Genomic DNA, 26,423 nt, shown 5'->3' with positions numbered 1-26,423 from the left:
GCAATGGCCAAAACTATTGGGGGGGGCAGCGATGGCTGCGAAGTAAAAAGAACGGCACCTGACTGGTGAAGAATGTCACGCCCCCAAAGGACTTGCTTGATATCCCTGAGAACCAGGGGACGGAAGAACCCTGACCGTCCATCGGTGTCATGCCAGGCAAGATCTTCAGTCACCTGTTGCGAGGAGGACTGGCCTGTGGCGCCTATGACGACGGGTCCGGCTGTGAGTGGGAAGTCACGAGCTTGGGAGAGTGGGATGCAGGAGATTTCGGCGCCGGTGTCAAGAAGGCCGTCCATCCACTTTCCATTGACTTTGATGGTGAGGCGCGGCTGTGAAGCAGGTGACATGGGAACGGACCAGTGGATGCCTACGGGCGGGGTTGGCACGGGGCGACTGGAGCCTCTTGGTGGCGGGGCTGAGGCTTGCCCCGCTGCCCGTTTAAAGGCTGTCTCGGGACGCGGCAGTCGCGGGCCCAATGATACCCTTTTCCACAGCGCGGGCAGGGGGTGGAGGGCGGCCGGGTGGCAGGAACAGGGCGCGGTGGTGGCACCATAGGCGGGACTATGGGTTGCGGCGGAGCCGGAAGGTTGGGGCACTCACGAGCGAAGTGGCCCAATTCGCCGCAGCGGAAGCAGGTGTTGGTTGTTTGGACTGCCGCGACGATAGCCGCTGCAAGCGCAGATGCTTGCCCAGAAACCCCGGAGCATGCGAGGACCCAGTCTTGGAGCGGCTTGTCATGAAGGGGACGAATGATGGCTTTGCAAGCTGGGTTAGCCCCCTCCTGCAGGATGTCCTTAACGAAGGACTCGCGGGCTGCGTTGCCGACAACTCGCCTCTCTGCAGCGGCCTGCACACGAGCTACGAACTCGTTAAACGGCTCCTCGGCTTTTTGGAAAAGCTTCACGAGGGGCTCTGGGGCGGCCGCGGCGCACGAACGGAAGGCTCGGAAAACACAGTCACGGAGCTGGAGGAAAAACCCAGGCGGGGTGGCAGTGTAGGCGCTGGGATGGCCGTAAGGGCCGAACCCGAGAAATGCGTTTGCAGGGTAATGCACACCCTGACGCGCGTTGTCAGCAATCTGATTGTCGATTAGGACACCAATCTGATTGTCGATTAGGACACCGAGATGGGCTCGCCAGTCAATGAATTGCCCGGGGGAGAGAATCGCTCGGGCTAGGGAGATCCAGTTGTAAGGGATGCAGCGAGGGATGGCCATACGCTCGAGAATGTCTTGAGCATGAGGGCTGGCAAGGCCATCCTCTTTTATCGCGTTGCGGAGCATTTGGATGTCTTTGGGGGAAAAGGGGATCCACACTTGTGGGCTTTGCGGAGTGCGAGCAGGATTGAGGGGGAACATCTGAGCCAGAGGCGGAGTGGGAGGGGTGAGAAAGGCGGTGTTGTATGCTGGCGGAGGGGGATTCACGACGCTCCCGCTATTGCTGGGGCAGGCAGGAGGTGAAGCGGGCCATGGAGGCATTGGCGGTACCACCGGGCGCCGGCCAGGAGGGCGTGGCGGCAACTGTGTTTTTGACTGGCCAAGATGGCGGCACGGAGACGTCACGCCTGACATCACTTCCGGACTCGGGCCAAGATGGCGGAGTGGCCGCGTCACTTCCGGGCGCAGGCCAAGATGGTGCCGGAGGCCCTTCCGGTTTAGCGGGAAATGGCAGCCGGCAGGCATCCGGGGCGGGACCGGATGGTGACGAAACAGGAAGAGGCAGGTAAAGGCGGGAAGAGGGCGCAGAGGAAGAAGAAGGAGGAAGTGCGCCATGTTGGCATTGTTTGCAGGACGTAGTCGGGGAGGAAGAAGGCGGAAGGTCGCCATCTTGGTTGGGGTCCGGATCGGAGGCTGTGGGGGGATTCAGTTCGAGCGCAGCCTCGAGCTGGGTGGACAGAGAACAAATATCGTTGTCTCCATCAGGATCGCAGGTGAGAGGGTGGCTAGGCTCACAGGCGAGAGCAGAGGCAGGGGAGGGCATACCTTGGAGACAGGCGCGGATAGCAACGAGGGCCGGGATAAGGCCAGGGGGAAACTGCTTGCGCTCATGCTCCATAGCGGACATCACCCGCTGAATTAAACGTTCATAAGTCTCTGGGCTCCAGAGAGCACAGGTGATGAGCCAAGGGTTAAAGGGTAGGAGAAGGTCCCAGTACCGCTGTAGCTGACGGAGAGAGACTTTGACGTGGTGAGTTTCTAAAAGGGCAGCGAGCAGGCGGACTTGAGGAACCTGACGGGATGAGAGGGAGGCCCCCATCGCGGCAGGGGGCTCAGGAGGGGGGTGAAGGGAGCAACGCCGGAGAGTCCCTACCTTGAGCGGCGGCACGGGAGGACAGCGATGGGTCCCGTGCGAGGGGTCAGCAGCGGACTGGCCAAACGAGGGGCCGAAACTGGGGTCCCTGTCCGGGCGCCAGCTGTGGCTGCCACTGCGGTACCACAGGCGGGTCACTGCTGGGGGTCGGGCCGAGCCCACGGCCGGACCGGGGCGGCAGTGGGCGGCTCAAGGCTTGGAGGGGACGCGCGGTTTGGTGGAAGAAACCACGGAGACGAGGTCTATGCGCAGGTCTGGTTTATTGAGGAAGTACATGGGGTTTTATAGCCTCGTGGAAGTGGGGAGGTTGTGGGAGGGGCAGGTCCACGGGGCAGCTGAGGATTGGCTGCAGAGGCAAGGGCGGACCTGCGGTTTAGGCCGTAAGCAGTTGATGGCAGAGGAGGTGGTTTCAGAGGTTGTGCCGGGGCGGATGCGGGATGAGGGCGGTTGGAATGAGGCGGGGAGAACAGCAACAGCTGGGAGGGGGATGATAACAGTGGCTGGGAGAAGGGGCAGAGGGAGGCAGCAGCATAAGCTGCTGCTGAGAAGGGCCATAATACAGAGAGGTTACAAAGAACAGGCGGGTAAAGTATAAGGAAGCGAAAAGCAGGGTGGGAGCGGGGGACATTCTATTAATGCTCTTTAGCATTGTTAAGGTGCATTTGTTACAGTTGATGAAAATATTACAACATTACTGTTAACTATAGTCAGAATTTGCATTATCATATTGTTCCCCTATAACACCCTATTATTAGCATCTTGTATGAGTGGCATACATTTATTATAGTTCATTAAAGAGCATTCTTATATTTGTATTATTGACTACATTCATCAACCACAACTGAATTCATTATGTTATATAGTTCCAAGTTCATTGTCTAGTTTCCTTCTACTGACATAAACAACCATAAACTTCCCCTTTCAACCACAATCATGCCCATATAGAACACTCACAATAATTTGTTACCATGATGTGTATCCATTTAAAAACCTTTACAGTCAACCTTATTAAAAAGTCTGCACTCATTAAGTATCAGTTCCCCATTATCTATCCTCATTGTCTCTCCTGGTAACTTATGCTCTAGATCTTAGCTCCATGAGTTTACTTATTAGTTTGTATTACTGAGGCCATAAAAGATTTGTCTTTTGCATGTGACTTATTTCATTCAACATGATGTCCTCAAGATTCATCTATGATGTTGCATACATCGGGACTTCATTGTTTCACCAGTGTCCCTCCCAGTCCTCTGGAAAACACCCATTTCAATCCTTCCAGTTTCTGCCCTTTTATATACACTTTCCCTAAATCATTTTGGTTGTCCCACTTGGGATTTCAAGAATTATCTCTCCCTCAAGCTTGACTTTTAGATATTTCTCCTGTACATTTGGATATCATTCATGCAAATTAAAATCTATTTCATGATGGAATTAATAAGTTAAAAATGTATTCATTTGGAGCGACCAATGTCACCCATCCTCCAAGTCCAGCTCTGAAAATACCATTTATTAGAAATTAGCAGAAATACATAGATTATAATATTGTGCCTAGAGACACAATCCTTGTAGGGCAAAGAGGCTCAGAAAATATAGGATGGATGGGTGTTTGCCCATTTGATCTTTTAAGAAAATGCTTGCTGAAATCCTGTCCTATATTTATCAATATTGCTGCAACATCCTTCTATTTATATATAAATATACATAAGTGTAAAAACATTAATTGTTTATGAACTGTAAATTCTTCCCTTAAAACTTTGTTAATAATGAGCTGCATTCAAAGGACAAAAATGTTAATGTCGTAAATGATGTAAACACCCATTTTTACCTCAAGTCTAGAAAAAGAAAAATATTTACAATAGCTTCCTTTAATTTATTGTCACAGTAATCCTGTTGATTGTTTTTCTTAAACAATTTAACAAAGGCTGTGATGAGAAGTTCACCAAACTTTAATAACATGATCAAATTACATGCCTAGAAGATTACACAGCTAGAATTTGAATGCTGCTCAGCCTGTGTGCCAAGCTTATATTCCTGGCATGTTATTCACCACACTTAGACTTTACCTGGACTGTCCCATCTCACATTGCTCATCAGAGGCCACACCCTGTGGTCATGACCACTTCCCTTTTGGCTTGTTCACAGGAATCTCTTCATGCCTTCATGCCTCTCACCAAACATCAGCCTGTGACCTAACTTTCTCCTGATTTTCACTGTCTAGTTTAATCCAATTATACATTTCAACATTACAAGTTCAACATTTAATTTCTTATGTCCCTCGTACTAACTGCTACCTCTAGTGATCAAGACCCAAATACCTGCATTTTTGCATGATTGCCTCTGACACATCATGAGATTAGGATATTGTTCCTGGTATAAACACAAACTCACTACTCTAGTGACATTCAAATATATCTGGCAAATCTAGTGTCTTGATAATTGAATTATTGCTTTGTTCTCAATAAATACATGAAGTCTTCTCCATGACTTTTGATCATGCTTATTCTAACCTAATGCCTCATTTTTAATAGTAGAATAACCTCCTAATAAACAGATGGATCATCAATTTTCAAATTACCCTTTCATATCATAAATTCTTCAAATATTCCTTGCAATCACAAATATTGTCTACACTTTCTCTCCTATTAAATTAAGAAGTCATGTTACCTCTGGCTGAGACCAATGTCTCCACTGAACTGTTCCTCTCCTGATTTTTTTGCTAACTATAGAATTGAGGGGAAAGGAGGAATAGAAGATGGAACAGGGGGTATTTGGGGGGCAATGGAAGTGTTCTAATTGATCTTGCAATGATAGATACAGGCCATGTTAAATTTCACCAAATTTTGTAAAAATGTATGATTAAAAATATAAACCATAATGTAAACTATTGACCATGGTTAGTATCTACGTTCATCAATTGTAAGAAATGTATCACCCACATGTAAAAAGATTAATATGGGAAGGGGGACACAGGGAGGATGTGGGGTAAATGGGGTCCACTGTATTTTTTATGTGACTTTACTGTGACCTAAAACTTCTTTGAAGACAAAATGAAAAAAAGTAAGACACTATGGGAACAAATGGAAGAAAATGTCAGTGTACATATAGGATGACAGATCTTACAGTGATGAAAGGCAAAATGTCAAAAAAATTTTTTTCTTAGGTATTTTTCATTATATTTTAAATCCCAATTTTTAACTTTATTTTTTTTTTAAATTTCCTGAATTTTATTTCTTATGTTTAAAACCATTATGGGAAGCAGACATGGCTTAGTTGATAGAGTGTCCACCTACCATATGGGAGGTCCAGGGTTCGAACCCAGGGTCTCCTGACCCATGTGGTGCCCTGGCCCACACATAGCACTGCCATGCACAAGGAGTGCTGTGCCACACAAGGGTGTCCCCCGTGTAGGGGATCCCCATGCACAAGGAGTGCTCCTCACATTGAAATGCCCTGCACCTAACAGTGCAGCCTGCCCAGGAGTGGTGCCACACAGAGAGCTGATGCAGCAAGATGATGCAACAAAAAGAGATGCAGATCTGGTGCTGCCAAGAATGCAAGATGACATAGAAGAACACACAGTGAATGGACACAGAATGCAGACACAGGGGGTGGGTGGGGGGGGAGAAAGGCAGAGAAAAAAAAAATAAATAAATAAATAAAAATTATTATCTCATTTTCTTATTAATTTTATTTGGCTCCAGACATCGATGGCTGACCCATTACATGTGTCCCTTAAAGTTTTGGGGGGCAGTACAATAGAGACTGCTGCACAAGGCTTTCAGCTTCTGGTCAATGTTAAATGTATTACTTAGGCCAAAATTGGTAAGCATGATATTCTCAGCAGCGTCCAAAACCAGATTTTCTCTTTTTAAGTCCCTGTGGGCAATAAACTTAGGTGGCAATTCTGCATAGCAGATACTACTTGGTGAATATTCCTTGGGCTTCTTGTTCTAACAGAGGGCCTTGGGCTATGAGGTAGTCAAAGAGTTCTCCTCTTCTGGTGTACTTCACTCCATGATGTTCTCAGTACCTTCAGACAACTGGATGATGTTTGGAGGTTTCAAGGCCTTCAATGTGCTCACCTCTCATGAGAGCATGCAGAGGCTGGTGGAGTTTTCAGTTTTCTGGATGATTTTCATGGCTGTCTTGTGACCAGTGAGAAGGTGCCATGCTAATTTCACCATGGAAAAGCCACACTTTCCAACAGTTCTGAGGAACCGATAGTTCCCAGTGAGGGTCTTCTCCTCAGCACACATGGGTAAATAGAAAAATATAAAAATAAAAATATTTATATAAATATAAAAACATTGCTAAAAGAAATTAAAAGCCTAAATAAATGAAACTGCATTCTGTGTTCATAGATTAGAAGACTAAATATTAAGATATGAAGTCTTCCCAAATTGATTTACAGATTCAGTGCAATCCCAATCAAAATCCCAACAGCCTACTTGGCAGAAATGGAAAAGAAATTATAAAATTTATTTCAAAGGGTAAGGGGTCCTAAATAGCCAAAAAAACTTCATTAAGAAGAACAAAGCTAGTGGACTCACTTCCTGACTCTAAAGCATATTACAAAGCAACGGTGGTAAAAACAACATGGTACTGGCATAAAGACAGATGGATTGACCAATAGAATAAAATCGAGCATTCAGAAATAGACCGTCACATCTATGGTCAATTAATTTTTGACAAGGCTGCCAATGCCATCAAACTGGGTCAGAGCAGTCTCTTCAACAGATGGTGTTGGGAGAGCTGGGTATCCATATCCAAAAGAATCAAGGAGTACCTCTACCTCACACCTTATTTAAAAACTAACTAAAAATGGATCAAAGACCTAAATATAAAAGGAAAAACCATAAAGATCCTAGAAGACAATGTTGGAAAACCTCTTCAAGACCTGGTGGTAGGTGGTGCATTCTTAAACCTTACACTGCAAACATGAGCAATGAAAGAAAATATGGATAAATGTGATCATCTCAAACTTAAAACACTTTTGTGATTCAAAGGACTTTGTCAAGAAGGAGAAAAGAAAGCCCACTCAATGGGAGAAAATATTTGAACCATATATCTGATAAGTGTTTGATTTTCATTCTATACAAAGAGATCACACAACTCATTAAAAGAGCAAGCAATCCAATTTAAAAATGGGCAAAAGATTTAAATAGACATTTCTACAAAAGGAAGTACAATTGGACAAAAACATACGAAAAAAGCTCCATATCACTAGCTACTAGGGAAATGCAAATCAAAATAACAATGAGATATCATCTCACATCACATACAATTGCCATTACTAAAAAACAGAAAACAATAAGTGCTGGAGAGGATGTGGAGAATAAGGAACACTCCTTCACTGTTGATGGGATTGTAAAATGGTGCAGCCTCTGTCGAAGACAGTTTAGCAGTTCCTCAGAAAGCTAAATAGAGAACTGCCACATGATTCAGCAATTCCTCTACTGGGAATATACCCAGAAGAACTAAAAACTGACATGAGCAGACATTAGCACAGAGATGTTCATAGTGACATTATTCACAATTGCCAAAAGATGGAAACAACCCAATTATCCATCAAGCAATGAATGAGTAAGCAAAATGTCATATTATATATACATATGATGGAATACTCTACTTCAGTAAGGAGAAATGAAATTGGGACACATATGATAACATAGATGAATCTGGAAGACATTATGCTAAGTGAAGCAAGCCAGAACAAAAGGATAACTATTGCATATTCTGATTAACATGAACTAAATACCAAGAATAAACTCATGGATTTAAAACCTAGGGGATAGGTCATTAGGAGATAAGAAGGGGTAAGAGGAGGGCTGACGTACAGAGAAGTTTTAATTAGCAAAAATGTAAAAGTGCAGAAATGGATAGAGTTTGAGTAGCAGGTGGTTTATAAATGGGATTGTGGCTGAAAAGGGTAGTCTAGGGTGTAAATGTCAATTGAAAGAAAGCAAGAGAATAATCTAGGAACTGACTAACAGTGAAGTCTGAGATGGATGAGCATTGTAGTTGATGGTTCAGATGGAAGAGTGTGCTTCTGTGAACTAGAGCAGATGAACATCAATAGTGCAGGGCAGCAGGAATGTGGAGAAGCATGGGAAAAATACAGCTGGTGTGACCTATGGAAGGTGGTTAACAGCAATTCTATAATATTCTTGCATCAATGCCAAAGGTGTACTGTGTTGATAATGGGAGGGTGGGGTGTGGACATGGGAAGAGTGTGCCAAATGCATGCTGTGGACCATGGTTCATGGTAATAGTCTGATGGTATTACCTCATAATCTGTAACAAATATTCCACTACAGTGTGGTGTGTTGGTGAAGGTGTGTTAGTACGGGAATTATACAAATGTGCATGATTGTTTTATAAGTTCACAATCTCTGTACTAAAAATATACTGTAAAAATAATAAGGTGCATTGTGGGAAAAATACACCAAACGTAAGATATGGACTAGTTAGTAATATTTTGCATAGTTTGTGTCAAATGTTTCACAACAATGCAAGGTGTTGGTGGTGGGATGATGTATGGTACCCCTGTATGATGTAAGTTCACAACTTTTACTACATACTTAATGTCTATGTATATCCATGTGTGAATTATATGCTTCAATAAAAGAAAAATAAATATATACATAAAATTCATCCCCAAGTTAGCAGCTTCAAACAATAAAGCTTTATTATCTCACAAGTTTCTGTAGGCCAGGAATCCAGAAGTGGTCTTGTTGGTTGACTGGGGCTCAGGGTCTCTCAGGAAGCTGCAGTCAAGACCTCGGTTATGCAGCCTCACCTGAAGGCTTGACTGAGGCTGGAGAATCCCCGGGCAAAATCACTCACTGTCAGGGCTGTGGGCAGAAAGTTCCAGGTCCTTACTGCCTGTGGGAAGAGGCCTCAGTTCCTTGATACATGGGTCTCCTCATAGGGCTGCCTGAGTGTCCTCATGCCATGGCAGCTGGATTCCCCCAGAGTGAGTAACCTGGAAGAGCACAATGAGGAAGCTGCAATGCCTTTTATGACTTAGCACTGGCAGGATGCACCATCACTTCTGCCACATTCTATTCATTAGAAGTGAGCCACCAGGGCAGCCTGTGCTCAAAAGGGGAGGAATTAAGATTCACCTCTTGAAGGCAGGAGCATAACATAATTGGTGGACATAATTTTTAAACTAATATATCCATGAATTCACCGCCGCATTAAGACATTGAATATATCCATCATTCAACAAAGTTTTCTCATGCTCCTTTGTAACTGGCAATGTGAAGAGGAATGAGCCTTGAAAACATTATGTTGAGTGAAATTAGCAGACACAAAAGTAACTATATTGGGGGGGTGGGAAGTGGGGTAAGGGAAACTCTTATGTTTTTAATGTAACATTTTTGCATCATCTATTAACTTTTTAAAGAGATAATTAAAAGATTTAAAAAATTTGATTAACAGTTAAAAATAAATAAATGAATGTAAACAATGGAAGCAAACAAAAACAAAAATGTACCTATATTGTATGATCTCACTGATATGAAATAAATAGAATAAGCAGACTCAGAGTCAGAATCTAGAATAAAGTTACCAGGGGACAGGGTAGGGTTGGGGAATAGGAAGTCCAGGATTAAACTCTACAGAGCCTCTGTTTTGGGTGATTGTAAAGTTTTGGTAATAGATGGTGGTGAGAGGAGCACAATATTGTGAATGTAATTAACAGCACTGAAATATTATCTGAATGAGGTTAGAAAAGGAAATGTTAGGTTGCATAGATGGTAGTAAAATAAAGAGTTTCAGAAGATCCATGGCACTGCACTACATAAGCATGAACCCTAAGTCAAGCCATTGCCTGTAGTCAAGAGTACACTTATAAAATGTGCCATCATCAATTGTGAGAAATATTCTGAACCAAGGCAAGGTGTCAATACCAGCATGGTAGATGGGAATCCTGTATTTTATGCTAGATTGTTCTGTAAACCAAGCACTTCTTTAATAAAGAAAAGGAAAAGGGAGTAAGATCACACATAGGAAGATATTTCCTGTTTATTTTTTTCAAGTTTCACTTGGGTAAAGTCCATCAAGTAGCCTGCATCAGATTGTATCTTGTGTGGTTCTTTGTTTTGGTTTGGTTTTGGCTTTTTGCCACACAGCAAGTTACCACAAATGCAATGGCTTTAAATAGCAGCCATTTATTACCCAGCACCTTCTGTGGGTCAGAAGTCTGGGTGAGCTCAGCTGGGTCCTGTGCTGAGGATCTTACCAGACAGGAATCCAGGGTGCAAAGGGCTGTTTTTCCTGGAGGTTCTAGGGAAAGTCCACTTCTAAGGCCATTCAGGAGGTTGGCAAATTCTGTTCCTCGAGCTCTCCACATCTCCCTTCATCTTCAGGGCAGCAGTGGCACCTGGGGTCATTCTTGTGCTTCCAAGCTCCCTGGCTTCCTCTTCTTCCTGCTTCCCTGCATTAGGAGGCTCAGGTGATTACACTGGCCCTTGCCTCCTCTTTAGAGTTTTAGGGCACACAAAGCCCCATCAGCCTGCAGCAGTTTAACTGACAACTGCCCCTTCCCAGTTGCCTGTCCTGCCTCCTGCCTTCCAGTCCACAGCACCCTGTGTCTATGATCTCTGTCTGGGCCCCACCATGACCTGTACCCCCACTTTTGTCCTTGGCAATCCCCAACAATCTACTTGCTGCCAAATCCAGGGTCAAATCTGGCCCAGTTCTTCTAATCTAGAGGCACCTGGCACCCCCTGTCACACTTCCCAAGGCTGAGGCTTTCCTGGGAAAGGATCCACTTCCAAGGTCACTCGTATTATTGGCAGGATTCAGTTTCTACTGAGGGCCTGTGTCCCTTTCTGTTTTCAGGCACTGCCTCTGTTTTATTCTATGTGGGCCTCTGCACAAGGCAGCCCATAACACTGCAGCTTGTTTCCCAGAAGAGGGATAGAGGGAGGGAGGGAGAGTAAGAGAAAGATAGAGACAGAAGGATTGATAGGTATAGACACATACATCCATAGAGAAAGAACAAAAGAGAACTAGCAGGACAGTCATCACAGATGGCTTATTAATGGATCTTGGAAGTGACACATCATCTTTTTGTTCATATTATTTGATTAGAAGAGTCACTAATTCCAAACAAAATTGTGTAAACCAGGAGGCAGAGATCCTTAGAAGCCATTTACAGGCTGCTCACCACATAAACTAAAATGAGCACTTAATCCAATTCTAACTATAATGGGTAGCCATGAACATGTTATAAGCCAGAGGATGCTATCACATTCCAGAGTAATTAGGGCAAAGGAAAAAATAGTAAAGATCAGAGCAGTAATAAATGAAATCGAGAACAAAAAAAAAAAAATACAGAGAAATAACAAAACCAAAAGTTGTTTTTTTAAGAAGATGAACAAAATCAACAAATCCTTAGCTTAGACTGACAAAGAAATAAGAGAAGACACAAATAAATATAATCAGAAATGAGAGAGGGGACATTACTACTGATCCTGCAGAAATAAGAGATCATAAGATGATACTATGAACAACTGTATATGAAAGAACCAGACAATGTTGAGGAGATGGATAATTTCCTAGAAACACATGAACCACCTATACTGACCCTGGAAGAAGTAGAAAAGCACAACATATTGTAAGAGATTGAAACAGTCATCAAAATCATCAAAAGGATGAAAAGCCCAGGACCAGATGCTTTCACAGGTGAAATCTACCAATCATTCAAAGATGATCTAAAACCAATCTTGCTCAAGCTCTTCCCAAACACTTGAGAAGGGAAGAATACTACCAGACTCATTCCATGAAACCCACATCGCCCTAACAGCAAAACTAGATAAAGATACTAAAAAATTTTTTAAATTCCAGACCAATTTCTCTAATGAATAGAAATGCAAATAAATAAATAAATAAATAAAAAACCTCAACAAAATACTTGCAAACAGAGTCCAAAAAGTACATTCAAAGAATTATGACCCTCAGTCAAGTAGGTTTTATCCCAGGTATGGAGGGTGGTTCAACAGAATAAAATCAATTGGTGTAATAAGCCATATTGATAAGTTGAAGAAGAAAAATCACAAGAACTTCTTGATTGATTCAGAAAAGGTATTTCATAAAGTACAGTACCTTTTCTTGATAAAAACACTCCAAAGATAGGAAAAAGGAAACTTTCTCAATACAGTAATGTGTATATATGAAAAACCTGCAGCTACCATTGAATTCAATGGGAAGGACAAAGCTTCCCCACTGAGATCTAGAACAAGACTAGGAGGCCTACTGTCACCACTGTTATTCAATATATGCTACAAAGAAAACCAAATTAAACAATTAAAAAATGGGCAAGTGACTTGAAAAGATCACTGTTTGAAGAAGAAATACAAATGGCAAAGAAACACATGAATAAATGTTCAACATTACTAGCAATTAGGGAAATGCAAATTAAAACTTAAATGAGGTATCATTTCACACTTACTAGATTGGCCATCATAAAAAGTAAAAAAAAAACTGTAAATGTTGGAGAAGATGTGGAGAGACAGTGATGCTTTTTCACTGTTGGTGTGAATGTAGAATGGTACAGCCACTGCAGAGGACTGTTTGGCAGTTCCTAGGGAAGAGAATACAGACTTGCCATGTGACCTGACAACATCATTGCTAGCTGTATACCCAGAAGAACTGAGGGAAGAGACACAGACTTCTGCACACCAATGTTCACATTGGGATTATTCATGAATGCCAGAAGTAGGAAACAACCCATGTGTCCATCAACTGATGAATGGATAAACAATTGTGGCATGTGCACATGAAGGAATGTTATGCAGCTGTAAGAAGAAATGAAGTTGTGATGCATATGACAACATGGATGAACGTGGAGGATATTATTTTGAGTAAAGCATGCCAGCCATAAAAGGAAAAATACTGTGATTATGCTAATATGAACAAAATATATTGTGTAAACTCAAGGAGTTAATAATTGGAAAACAGGTCACAAGAAAATAGAATGAAGATAGAGAATGGAAAGCTGAGGGTTAATCGCTGCAGAACTAGTAAAAAGGTTATTTGTAGATCTTAGGAAATAAATAGAAACAGTGAGAGTACATCATAGTGTTGGTAACTAGCAGAGCTATTATATGGCTTTGACAGTGGTTGAAAAGGGTAAATCCAAGGTCATGTACATTACAAGAAGGAAAGCTAAAAACTGTAATCTGGGGCTGTGTAAGATAGTAAAACCTCATGTAAAACACAAATATGGGTGATACTGCATATATAAAACTGTTTTTACAAAATATAAATAAAAATAACCTAGAACAAATGAAAAAGAATAGGAGCTACATACAGCAGGGGAAGCATAGAGTGATTGAGAGATGCTGAGATTTTTTGTTTTCTTTTCATTATTATTATTACTATTATTATTAGAATAATGAAACTGTTCTAAAAATGACTGAAGTGATGAATACACCACTATGTGTTTTTACCAAGTACCACTGATGAATACTTTGGTTGATTTATGCTTTAGTAATATGTATCAATAAAATTGATTTGTTAAAAAAACTACAATGAGATATCATTTCACACCTATTAGAATGGATACTATTAAAAAGTCAGAAATCTCTAAGTGTTGGAGAGGATGTGGAGAGACAGGAACCTTATTCACTGTTGGTGGAATGTAGAATGGTACTACAACTGTGGGGGAACTGTCAGTTCCTAAGGAAGTTGAACATAGACTTGCCTTGTGACCTGGCAATACCATTACTAGCTATATACACAGAAGGCTGAGAGTGACACATAGGCATCTACCTGCTGATGTTTTTAGTAGCTTTATTCATGATTGCCAAAAGTTGGAAACAATCTAAATGTCAATCAACTGAATGGACAAATTGTGGTATATATACACGATGGAATATTTTACAGCAGTAAGAAAAAATGAAGTCATGAAGCATATGACAACATGGATGAACCTATAAGACAATACATTTTTTTTAAGATTTAATTTTTTATTTCTCTCCCCTCCCCCCAGTTGTCTGTTCTCTGTGTATAAGACATTACTTTGAGTGAAGCAAGCCAGACACAAAAGGACAAATAGTGTATGATTGCACTATTAAGAACTAAATATAAGGTCCTCAAGATTCATCTATGTTATCCCATGTGTTAGCACTGTATTCCTTCTTACAAATGAGTGATATTCCATTGTATGCATATTGAAGAATTTGTTTATCCATTCATCTGTTTGTGGGTATTTGGGTTGATTCCAGGTTTGGTGATAGTGAACAATGCTGCTATGTACATTGATGTGCATTTATCTGTTTGTGTCCTTACTTTCAATTCTTCTGGGTATATACCCACTGTGGAATTGCTGGATCATATTCGAGATCTATAGTTAGTTTTTCAAGCAAATGCCAAACTGTCCTCCACAATTACTGCACCATTCTACATTCCTACCAGCAGTGCCCCAGGTTTCCCATTCTTCCCCACCTACTCTACCGCTGGTAGTCTCCTGTTTTTTAATAGCTTCCAGTCTAATGGGTGTAAGATGATATCTCATTGCAGTGTTGATTTGCACTTTCCTAATAGCTAGTGATGTTGAGTATCTTTTTATGTGCTTTTTAGACATTTGTATTTCTTCTTTGGAGAAGTGTCTATACAAATCACTTGCCCATTTATTAAATGGGTTGTTTGTCATTTTATTTTCAAGGTGTAGGACTTCTTTACATATGCTTGATATTAGACTCCTTTCAGATATATGGTTACCAAATATTTTCTCCCATTGGGTAGGCTGCCTATGTTGATTGAAGCAAGCCAGGTATTGAAGGAGTTCACTGATAAGAATTAAGCAAATTGAGCAACTTACAGAGCTAGAGTTTGTAAGATAGTTTTACCAGAAATAGAAAAGGAGAAGGTTGTTAGCCAATGCCCATAAAGGTAAAACCTATAAGATGGAAATGTGTACTTGTGCAGTGAAGGGATGTGACAGGTGTGGAGTGATACTAATGGGTTGGATGGTGCAGGTTTGACAGGGGGTAGGGTGGGGTGGGTGTGTTGAATGGTCCATGGAACTGGGGAGAGGGTTGGGGGAGGGAGCAGGTGAACACTGGGGGTCTGTGGGTACCTAGTTGAAACTGCCATGTTGGGAAAGCTCTTCTGGCAATATGGCAAGGAAGGGTTACTGGTTTAGGGTCTTCAATGGGGAGGCATTTGGGTCAGGGTGTACCTGGGGCAGGCTTCTAGGGAGTGTATGAGTGGTCATTTTGCCATAGTGTTTTATATAAGTGGGTGGAAACTCACATAAAGAGCAGGAAGGAGTTGGACTCGCATCCTAGGGAGGCCCATTATGTTCTCAAGTAGAGGGACAGGAGTATCTCAAGAGCATGGGAAATATCTAATAGGGAAGGACAGACAGTGTGTCAAGACCTCAGTGTTGCTGCAAACAATTATGAATCTTGTCCTTCAAGGAGTGAAGCCTGGTGGTTGCTGTGTGCCACAGGGAAGGGGAAGGCAGGAATAGAATAGATGAAACAGGTGATATTTTGAGGGCAATAGAAGTTTTCTAAATGATCTTGCAATGATGGATACAGGCTATGTAAAACTTCATCAAAATTTATAAAAGTGTACACTCAAAAATGTAAACCATAATGTAAACTATTGACCATGGTTAGTAGCTATGTACATCAGTTGTAAGAAATGTATCATCCACATATAAAAAGGTTATTTATATGGGAAGGGGGAAAAAGGGCAAGACGTTGGGTAAATGGGATCCCCTGTATTTTTTGTGTGACTTTACTGTGACCTAAACTTCTTTGAAGACAAAATGAAAAAAAGTAAGACACCATGGGAAGAAATGGAAGAAAATGTCATTGTACATATAGGACAACAGATCTTACAGTGAAGAAAGGCAAAATACGTCAAAAATTTTTTTCTTAAATATTTTTCATTTTTTAAATCCCAAAATTTATTATGTTTTTAATTTTTAAAACATTTTCTGAATTTTACTATGTTTAAAACTATCATTATTATTTCATTTTCTTATTAATTGTATTTGGCTACATTATTGGGTTCATTTTGGAGAAGCTGTGGATCACAGAAGGGTTACAACTGTGGCAGGGGAGGATCAGTGGGGCAGGGTGTCAGTAATGGGGGATACATGGGAGGAGGTTCACTGGGCATAAATATAAGGCATATAAATGTGTTCAAAGGTTCATGGGGCATGGCCGCAGTGGCTGGAGATTCACATGATAACCAAACAAATATCAAATGCCCATCCTGGGGTTCTCTGCCACATTCTCTCCTGGAGCCCCAAATACAGAGGCAATGACTAGTGGAGGAGAATGGTCTATTGATGGGCCATTGACACTGATGACTATGATTATGGACCTTTGGTCTTGAAATTGAAACTTGGCATAATATTGCAGGATGTCCAAAGTTACCTACTGGAAGCCTCCTTGTTGCTCATATAAGGCCTCTTCTAAGCCAAAAGTCAGCATATAAATGCAATAAATTCCCCCAAGGAAAATGACTCCCAGGGATAAGATTCCCTGGCAGCAAGGGATTGCTACCAAGTACCAACAAACAATGCAAGTGGAAAAAAAAAAAAGGCCTTGACCAAATGGGGAAAAAGGTGGAGACAAATGAGTTTACATGGTTAAGAGACTTCAAAGTGAATTGGGAGGGAACTCCAGAGGTAACCTTTATGCACATCTCAGCATGATCACATAGACTGCCAAAGTAGATACAACGCAAATAGTGGGGCTCCTGAGGGCTCTGGAGACATCCAGACACTATAGTCAGGGCAGATAGCTCAGGAGTTTGGTCCCTTGTCAGTGGGTCCTACTTTGGGATTTATGCTCTCCAATGTGACAGAGTCAGACTCCCTTGTGGTTTCCCTACAAATGGCTCTTCTGTCCTTCTGTTTGAACTTATAATTAGTACTGAAGTTAGTAGGTATACCTCTAAGAAACATAAATCTCTGGGTTGCCTATGTGCCAACCTAGCCCTGAATCTTAAAGGAGTTGCAACATCTCTGCTCCAGTTCATTGGACTGACCCAGGAAAGTAACAAGGAGATGAAGGAGAACCAACATACCAAGGAATCAAGAGTGCCTACAACTGCAAGCAAGAGAGTTCCATGCACTGGCTGTATGGGATAGAAGCCCCTCCCCCCTCAAATAAATGTGGAGTGGGCATCACCATCCCAGAATCCTCAGGATTGGGGAATGTACTATGGACTACAGTACACTTACTAGTATTCTTCTCTAGAACTTTTGTAATTCTAGCAATGGAGGAAATAGTGATGTCAGGCAGTGGCCACTGGAGGCTCTGAGGGTAGGAAGAGGGAGAAAGAGGTGTAATATGAGGGCATCTTCGAGACTTGGGAATCAGCCTGAATGACGTAGCAACAGACATAGGTCATTATATATCTTGCCATAAGTTACAGAATTGAGTGCAAGAAAGTGTAAACTGCAATTCAATCTATACACCATAATGAGTGGCAATGCTCCAAAATGTGTTTTCAATGCAATGAATGTACCACACTAATCAAAGATGTTGCTAATGTGGGAAAATGTGGGAGGTGTGGGGAGCAGGGCATATGAGAATCCCCTATATATTCTCTGTGATATTTATGTAGTCCAAGTATCTTTTAAAAAGTAAAAGAAAAGAAAAGAAAAGACACATACAAAAAAGAACTGGATAAATTTTGTAAAGTCTTGGAGTGAACAATTAGAATATAGGTCACCAGAAAATAGAAAGAGGGTAGAGGAAATGAAAGTTAAGGGTTAAACTGTGCAGAATTGGTACAAAGGTTGTAAATCTTTAGAAGTGAATAGAAATTGTGAAAGCACATCATAGGGTTCATAAGTAGCAGAGCTAGGCGGTAAGTATGTGCACAAGGAAGAGATAAAATGGGGGCATAGGGTTACCTTTGGGTGGGGCTTTGCGGGTTTGAGGGGGGCTAGGAATGGGCGGATGGGTAATATTGCCCAAGAAATTGGGGGGAGGGAGGGGCAACATACGAACATAGGAGATTGTCAGGTGTTGGTTGAAAGTAAAATGCTGAGAAAACCTTTTCAAAATATAATTAGGAAAGTTACCTGTTTAAGATACTCAAAGGGGATAATCTGATGCAGGACAGACTCCTAGGGAAAATCTGAATGCTCATTTTGCCAGAGTGGGTTGTACCATTGGGTAGAGACCCATATAATGAGAGTGAAGGTAGATCTACATCCTGGGGAGGACTAATGCCATCAAATAGAGGGAACTGTATCTCTCAAGAGAAATGGTGGCTCCCAGGGCATTAGGGCAGTTGAGCAAGTCAAGCCCTCAACACTGTTGCAAGTATCGCTGAACATGGCTCCTCAAGAAATGAAGATTGACTGTCACTGTGGGGCCTAAGGGGAGGGGGAAATAGATATTGAATAGATGGAACCAAAGTAAATGTGAGGGCAAAAAAGTGTTTCACAAGAGTACACAAGGACGGATATGAAACATGTAATATTAGACCAAAAACATATAGGGGTTGACAGACTAATAATGTAAACCATAATGTAAAACATAGGATAACTAAAAAATTTAGAAAACTGTATAGCCTAAAGTATAAACCACAATGTAAACACAAATGTTACCTTGTTTGAAAGCTATTGTCTCAATATCTGTACATCAGTTTCAGTAAATATGATATGAATAAGTTAAAAGATTATTGCTGTGGAAGGGAAAAGGTTTTATAATGGATATGTGGGAGTACTGTATATTGTATATATGAATTACTGTGATCCAAGGCTCTTGAGAAGAGAAGCTCAAGAATTAGGGAATAAAGAAAAGAAAAAGATAGGATGTAGAATTTTTCCAAATCAATATATACTCTATATCTAACCTTTAAACTCATCACTATATTCCATTTTACTATCAAGGGAACCTGACATTATATTGGACTTCACTTTTCAGGAAGTTTTGGATCACAGAGTGGTTCAATAATGGCAGCGGAGGAATACTGGTATGGGATGTTATTGACAGGCAATATATGGTTGACAGGGAGTTATACAGGGCATGTGCCCAGGGTGCATGGAAATGTTTGGATATCCTCATAGTGGAAACAATTAAAAACAACAGCTGGGGGAGTACCGGGTTCCTGGCCGGGGGGGGGCTCTGTCATGGTCCCTAGGGGAGCAGCGGCAGTCCCCCAGGGGCAATGGTAAGGACCAGGAAGGAATGAGGGTCCAACAGTGAGCCCCTGATACTAACGACTATGCTTGTGAGCATATACACCTGAAATAAGAACAAGGCCTAGAGCAGCACTGTACCTAAGAGTTCCCTCCTGACAGCCTCCCTGTTACTCAAATGTGGCCAGTCTTGAAGCCAAACTCAGCATGTAAATGCAATACCTTCCCCCCAGCGTGGGACATGACACCCAGGAATGAGCCTCCCTGGCACCAAGGGATCACTACCAAGTACCAGCTGATGACGTAACTAGAAAATGACCTTGAATTAAAGGTTCAACTCGGACCAGCAGAATATCCCTGTCTACATATAATAGCAGGAGTTTAAAATGCTGCTTGACCTAAAGTAAGGGGGAAATGGAAAGGACAAATAAGTTCATATGGCTATGAGTCTCTAAAAAAGAGTCTGGAGGTTGTCAGAGGATTGCCCTTATGCACACATGAGCAGAGTCTCAGAGATAGATAAAGTAGATACAATCCCAGGTATTGGTTGTTTTGAGGGCTAAAGAGACCCACAGGTTATGGTCATGGCAGATGGGGTTCACTGCCATGTCAGTTGGCCCTTCTTTGGAGCTGGTGTTTAGGCATGATGGAGCTGGACTCAGATGGGATCTCTTTTCACAAGCGTTTCATGCTACTTTACTGGAATTGTAGTTGGTGCGGGGGTTTAAGATATATCTAGGGGACTTGAATCTCTGGACTGACAATATGATAGCCAGGCCCTGAGCCTCAACAGACTTCAGCTCCTACACTCTGATTTATTGGACTTACGCCACTCAACTAACATGGAGTTGAAGAATGTCAACCACCACACCATGGAGCCTAGAGTGCCTACAGCTGAAAGCAGAAGGATTGCATCTAGTATCCATGTGGAATCTAAGCCCCCTCTTGACATAGATGTGGAATGGACACAACCAAGCAAAGGTCCACAGGAAAGAGGAATACAGTAAGGATTAGAGTGGACTTAATGATATCCTATTCATGAACTATTGTGGTTAATAACTGAGAAAATATGGCATTGGGGTAGAAAAAGTGGCCATGGTGGCTGCTGGGTGCGGGGAATGGAAGAGATGAGATGTGGAGGCATTTTCGGGACTTGGAGTTGTCCTGGGTGGTGGTCCAGGGACAATTGCCGAACATTGTATGTCCTCCCATGGCCCACTGGATGGAACGTGGGAGAGTGTGGGCTATGGTGTGGACCACAGGACATGGGGTGCAGCAATGCCCAGAGAAGTACTCACCAGATGCAATGGATGTGTCATGATGATGGGGGAGAGTGTTACTGTGGGGGGAGTGGTGGGGTGGGGGTGGTGGGAGTGAATGGGGACCTCATATTTTTTGAATGTAATATTTTTTAAAAAATGAATAAATTGAGGGAAACGGACTTGGGCCCAGTGGTTAGGGCGTCCGTCTACCACATGGGAGGTCCGCGGTTCAAGCCCCGGGCCTCCTTGACCTGTGTGGAGCTGGCCCATGCGCAGTGCTGATGCACGCAAGGAGTGCTGTGCCGCACAGGGGTGTCCCCCGCGTAGGGGAGCCCCACGCGCAAGGAGTGCACCCATAAGGAGAGCCGCCCAGCGCGAAGGAGGGAGCAGCCTGCCGAGGAATGGTGCCGCCCACACTTCCCGTGCCGCTGACGACAACAGAAGCGGACAAAGAAACAAGACGCAGCAAAAAGACACAGAAAACAGACAACCGGGGGAGGGGAGGGGAAGTAAATAAATAAAAATAAATCTTTAAAAAAAAAATGAATAAATTGAGTAGAATTTGGGGGAAAAAAATAAGTAGCAGAGCTCTTATATAGATATCACACTGGTTGAAAGGATAAGTCCAAGGTCATGTATATTACTAGAAGGAAAGCTAAAAATGTAACATAGGACTGTATAACACAGTGAAACCTTATGTGAAATATGAAAATGGGGGATATTGCATATTTTAAACTAACAGAATATAAATACAAATAATTAGAGAGATGTAAACAGAATAGCAGCTATGTGTGTTCAGGGAAGTATAGAGATTGGGAGGTGTTTTTCTGTTTATTTTTTGGGTTATTATTGGAGTAATGAAAATGCTCTTTAATGATTGAAGTGATAAATGGACAACTATGTGATTACCCTGACTACCACTGATAATAAACTTTGAATGGATTTATGCTTTATTATTATCAATAAAATTGATTTGTTAAAAAAAAAAACTCTAATCTTATCCAATAATTTAATCAAAAGACATCTCAGCTGAATTGAAGAAAATCAAAAGGTATAACATCCAGCAGAATAGATTAGTTTACAAATATAATCTTTCCCTTTTGGGGATTTATAAATAACCTTAAACAGCCACATACTGACTGCAACAGTTTGATATGGTTATGAATTCCAAAAATAGATATTGGATTATGTTTGTAGTCTGGTCTGAACAAGGGCATGATTAAGTTATGATTAGGCATTTTATTGGGCTATGTCATTAGGGCACTAAGTCCCCACCACCTGGTGGGTGGGGACTCACAGATAAAAGGCATGGCAAAGGACAGAGTTGAGGGTTTCTGAAGTTGGAGTTTTGATGTTGGAGTTTGATGCTGAAGACTTAAACTGGAGCCCTGTGAAGTCAGCTCACAGAGGAAACAGAAGCAAGGCCCAGGAAGAGAGGAACCCTGACCCCAGGAAGAAGCAAGACCCTGGAAGGAAGGAACCCAGGAAGCCTGAATCCTCACAGCTGTCAGCAGCCATCTTGCTTGAACATGTGAAAATAGACTGGTGAGGGATGTAGCTTATGCTTTATGACCTAGTATCTGTAAGCTCCTACCCCAAATAAATTCCCTGTATAGAAACAAAGCAATTTCTTGTATTTTGCATCAGCACCACTTTGGCTGAAAATTCACTGACTTAAGAATTTTCTTTCCCATAATTAGCAAGGTCATTATAATATGGTGAATGAGACTGTTAATGAATTCCAGGGAAGAAGAGGTTAAACAGCTGTTTTAGTATCTAGCTGTGCCGGCAAGTCAGCAACATCATCGCGGGCCATTTCTCAGCTTTGCCTCCCCTCCTCACCCTGGTGTGCAGAGGCTTCATGTCTCCATTCTAGAACCCTGGGAGGGTGTAGGTCTAATGGAACAGCCTGAGCACACCTTGTGACCCAAACATGGAACAGAGGCCCCAGCTGCTTCTCAAGGTGGGAACTGCACAGAGGTTGTGTGGTACCTGCTTCCTCCTCAGGGGAAGGCCCGCTCCCCACTGGATGTCCTGCCTCTCCAAAGCAAAGCTGTGTGGGGGAGCTGCCGTCCAACAGCCTGACCTGAGCTGTGGACCTCCTCAGGGCACTGGCGAGGAGGGCATCTCTTCCTGGGCCCTTTGGGTGCTCTGTGCTGAAGAAGTCATAAAGCAGTCTGTGCTGGAAAAAAATAAGAGTCAGTGTTAAACCAGACAATGCTGGGCAGTTACTGGGGTGCAGATTTGGCTTAAAGAGTCAGTTTCAAAGCAGACGCACTCAGAGCCATCCAGGCTGACTGAGCCAAACCATTTCAAAGATCACTGAGCAAAGACTGCTGAGGACTGGACAGTGAGAGGGAAAGGCTGACCACAACAGTCCAAATCTGTGAATACTGAGAGGTTTCTTTTCTCAGGTCACATAGCTCTCTCAACAGAACTTAACAAACACCAATCACAGGGAGTTCTTATCAAGAGGGCATTTGCTCTAGAGAAATATATTCTATCTTTTTTTCCATGCTCATTCATGGGCCATTACATTAATTTTGAGTATTCCTTTTTACATTTTATCAAAATTATTTTTATGCTTTAAATCTAAATCATGAAAACACTTCGCGGAGCATCTATCTTAAAGGATGGCATCTATTCTTTTGAGAATTATCTTCTAAATATTTTAATCGCATTCAGATTTTTGAAGATTCAAATTTATCAGTTAGCTATTAGTAATTCCTTAATTTATCTTGTTAGGCTATTGCTCTTAATTGCTCTTATTAGGATTTTTCTTTCTGGTAATAATTGACTTGCAAAACTTTGGCTCTCTGTATAAAATTTAAATATTTTCAGTCTTTCCAGGATTGTGCCATTATCTATGTTTTGTAAAATTTTATCACTATTTAAAGTAATACATCCCTGATCAATTTTTATATGGACTTTTCTACTGTATCAAATCTTCCTATTTCTCATGCTGGGGGCAAGAATTTTCACACCCAGGACTTAGAAAGAACTTCTTGACCTGAAGACAATATAGTAATAAAATGAAATCAACTCAGTTTGCCAAGCTTAGTTCAAAGCCCTCTCTAAGCATCAACTTGGTTTATCCTTCAAAACCTGCATGAGGTTAACGAGGGAGGGGTGCTGTGGGCGGGAGGGGAAGGTCCGTGGGAGCCGATCCCGTCGCGGTCGCAGCCTCCCTGGTCGGGGCACTGGGAAACGCCTGGGGCCCAGCCAGGTGGTGGGACGAGGCTCTCCCGTCCAGGCTCCAGAGTCCCGCCCACTGCGCCTGGGGCCGGGTGCGGGGGAGCCGGAAGCGAGCCCAGCTGAACTGAGCTGAGGCGAGCCCAGCTGAGCAGAGTCCTGCCGAATCCAGCTGAGTCGAGTCCAGTCCAGTTGAGCCCAGCCAAGTCGGTATCAGTAGGGCCGAGACCAATAGGGCAGAGCCCAGCCCAGTAGAGCCTACTCCAGCCCCGCCGAGCAAAGCCAAGGCCAGCCCAGCCTGAGGAGCCTGGCCCACCCAAGCCGAGCACAGACAAGACGAGCCGAGGCCATCTGAGCCTAGCCGAACCCTACTGAGCCCAGCCCAGCCCCAGCCCAGCCCAACCGATCCAGCCGAGGCGAGCCTGGTCGAGTCTAGCACCACCGAGTCCAGCCCACTGAGCCCGGCTGAGCCCAGCCCAGGTGAGCCCAGCCCCGCCGAGCCGAGACCAGCTCAATCGAGCCAGACGAGTTCAATGGAGCCGAGCACACACGAGCCCGGCTGAGTGCAAACGAGCCGTGGCCAGCCCAGCCCAGCCCAGCCCAACCGAGCCAAGTCATGCTGAGCCGAGCCCAACCGAGCCAAGTCGAGCCCAGCGGAGCCCAACCGAGCTAGGTCCAGCTCAGTGGATCCGAGTGCAGCCGAGCTGAGTCCTACCAAATCCAGCCCAGCCGAGTCCAGTGGAGATGAGCCCAGCGGAGAAGATACCAATAGGGCCAAGACCAATAGGGCAGAGCCCATTAGAGCCCAGCGCAGTCCAGCCCAGCCCAGCTGAGCAGAGCCAAGCCCAGCCCAACCCAACCCGAAGAGCCTGGCCCACCCAAGCCGAGCCAGAGCTGAGCCAAGACTCGCCAAGTTGACGCCAGCCGAGCTAAGCAGAGCTCGACTGAGCGGAACCCAACTGAGCCGAGCCGAGCCGAGCCAAGCAGAGCCCCCCAGGGCGCACACACCGAGCTCGGACTTCGTACCGAAGAAAGGGACCCTGGAAAATTCACAGCTAAGTGAAAAATATGAACTACACTCAAGATACAGACTTTAGAGGAATAAAAGGTCAGTAAAAGAATACATGACCAATAGTACAACAAAGTAGATAACTTTGGTAGAACAGACAACTTCCTACAAGCATACAAACTACCAAAACGGACCGAAGAATAAATAGAAAATAAGATCAGAGCTCTAACAAGAGATGGAACAATCATCAAAAATTTCCCCACCCAGAAGAGTCCAGGACCAGATGGCTTCCTTGGTCACTTTTACTAAAAATATACAGAATAACTACCACTAATAGTTTTCAAGGTCTTCCAAATATAAAAAGAGGTGAGAAATTTCCTAGATTGTTGCATGAGGCATCAGCATTCTGATATTGAAGATTCCACGGGACCCTACAGGCCAGTAGGTACTTGAATTCCTCTGCAAACTCCTGAACGGGCTGGCACAGCAACCCCCACAGCTTGTCTGCAGGGTCCTGAGCAGGAGGAGCAGAGTCACCCAGGAACTCAGCAGGGTCCGCACAGGAACATCAAGCACTGAACAGCTCCTTGGGCTCCTCAGCTCGGCCCACCAGTGGCTGGGGTGCCTGACGGAGCTGGCCAAGTCGGGGGTTACGGGCCTGCCAGGGCTGGGGGTACTCAGCCCTGCCACCCCAGGAGGCTCTGCCGCCCCAGGATGCTCTGCCGCCCCCTGGGAACATGAGGCAGGACCTGCAGAGGAGCCTGAGGAGCCCGGCGGCGCAGGCGCAAGGTGCGGGAGCTGCGGGTGGGCTGCGAGAGAGGGGCTTCCTGCAGGGACCCGGGTTACTGGAGACCCTAGTACCCATGAAAGAGAAGTCAAGGAGTGAGCTGAGCCCCAAGGTGAACCTCCCGGGGAGCAGCACAGACAGGTGCAGGTGAGCTCCACATGCAGCCTCCATGCACACCTGGCCGTGCTCCAGCTGGCGCCAGCAGCAGCAACAGGGCGAGCCCTTCCTGGCCCGGCTGGGGCAGCCACTGCCGGACTAAGCAGACCTACCTTGCCAGGAAAGCCACAAAGAAAACTCATGAACCTAGGTGAGAAGATGAAGATGATCCAGCTGTCACAGAGCAACTCTGAAATATGGAGTGGATCCTGCCGCTGTTGTAGGAACAACCCGGAACTTGGTCACTTCTCTAAGAAATCTCTAAATTTCTTTCCGTGAACTCTGCAAAATCAGCTGAACGCTATATCTTTGGCACACTGAACTTGGTCTCCTAATTTTAACTGTATAAAAACATTTGTGTACACTTGTTGACTCAAGAACTAAAATAATGTGATTATTTTATAGTATTCCTTTGAAAAGAAAACAAAACTTAAATGGACTTCATTTAAATGTTTTGGACTTTAAACTAGAGGTCACTTTGTGGCCATATGAATAAACTTTTTTAGCTTGGGAACTTATTGTAGGTTTATTTGTTTTCACGTGGACATCTTATTTCATTTTTTGAGAAAAACTATAG

General features: G+C 43.5%; 1 long non-coding RNA gene across 1 annotated transcript; it reads right to left on the bottom strand.

The window, feature by feature from the left end:
* Nucleotides 1-5,980: 5,980 nt before the first annotated feature.
* Nucleotides 5,981-26,065, bottom strand: LOC105744283 (uncharacterized). Its single transcript, XR_001117410.2, has 4 exons — nt 25,960-26,065; nt 22,695-22,884; nt 10,555-10,749; nt 5,981-9,291 (listed from the first exon to the last, which is right to left on the bottom strand). It is a non-coding gene; the product is annotated as an uncharacterized lncRNA (long non-coding RNA).
* Between the last annotated feature and the right edge of the window lie 358 nt (nt 26,066-26,423).

Source organism: Dasypus novemcinctus, chromosome 1 (assembly GCF_030445035.2).
Source record: "Dasypus novemcinctus isolate mDasNov1 chromosome 1, mDasNov1.1.hap2, whole genome shotgun sequence".
NCBI classification, from domain to species: domain Eukaryota; kingdom Metazoa; phylum Chordata; class Mammalia; order Cingulata; family Dasypodidae; genus Dasypus; species Dasypus novemcinctus.
The sequence above is the reverse complement of the archived record's forward strand: the minus strand, read 5'-3'. Positions and strand labels throughout refer to the sequence as shown.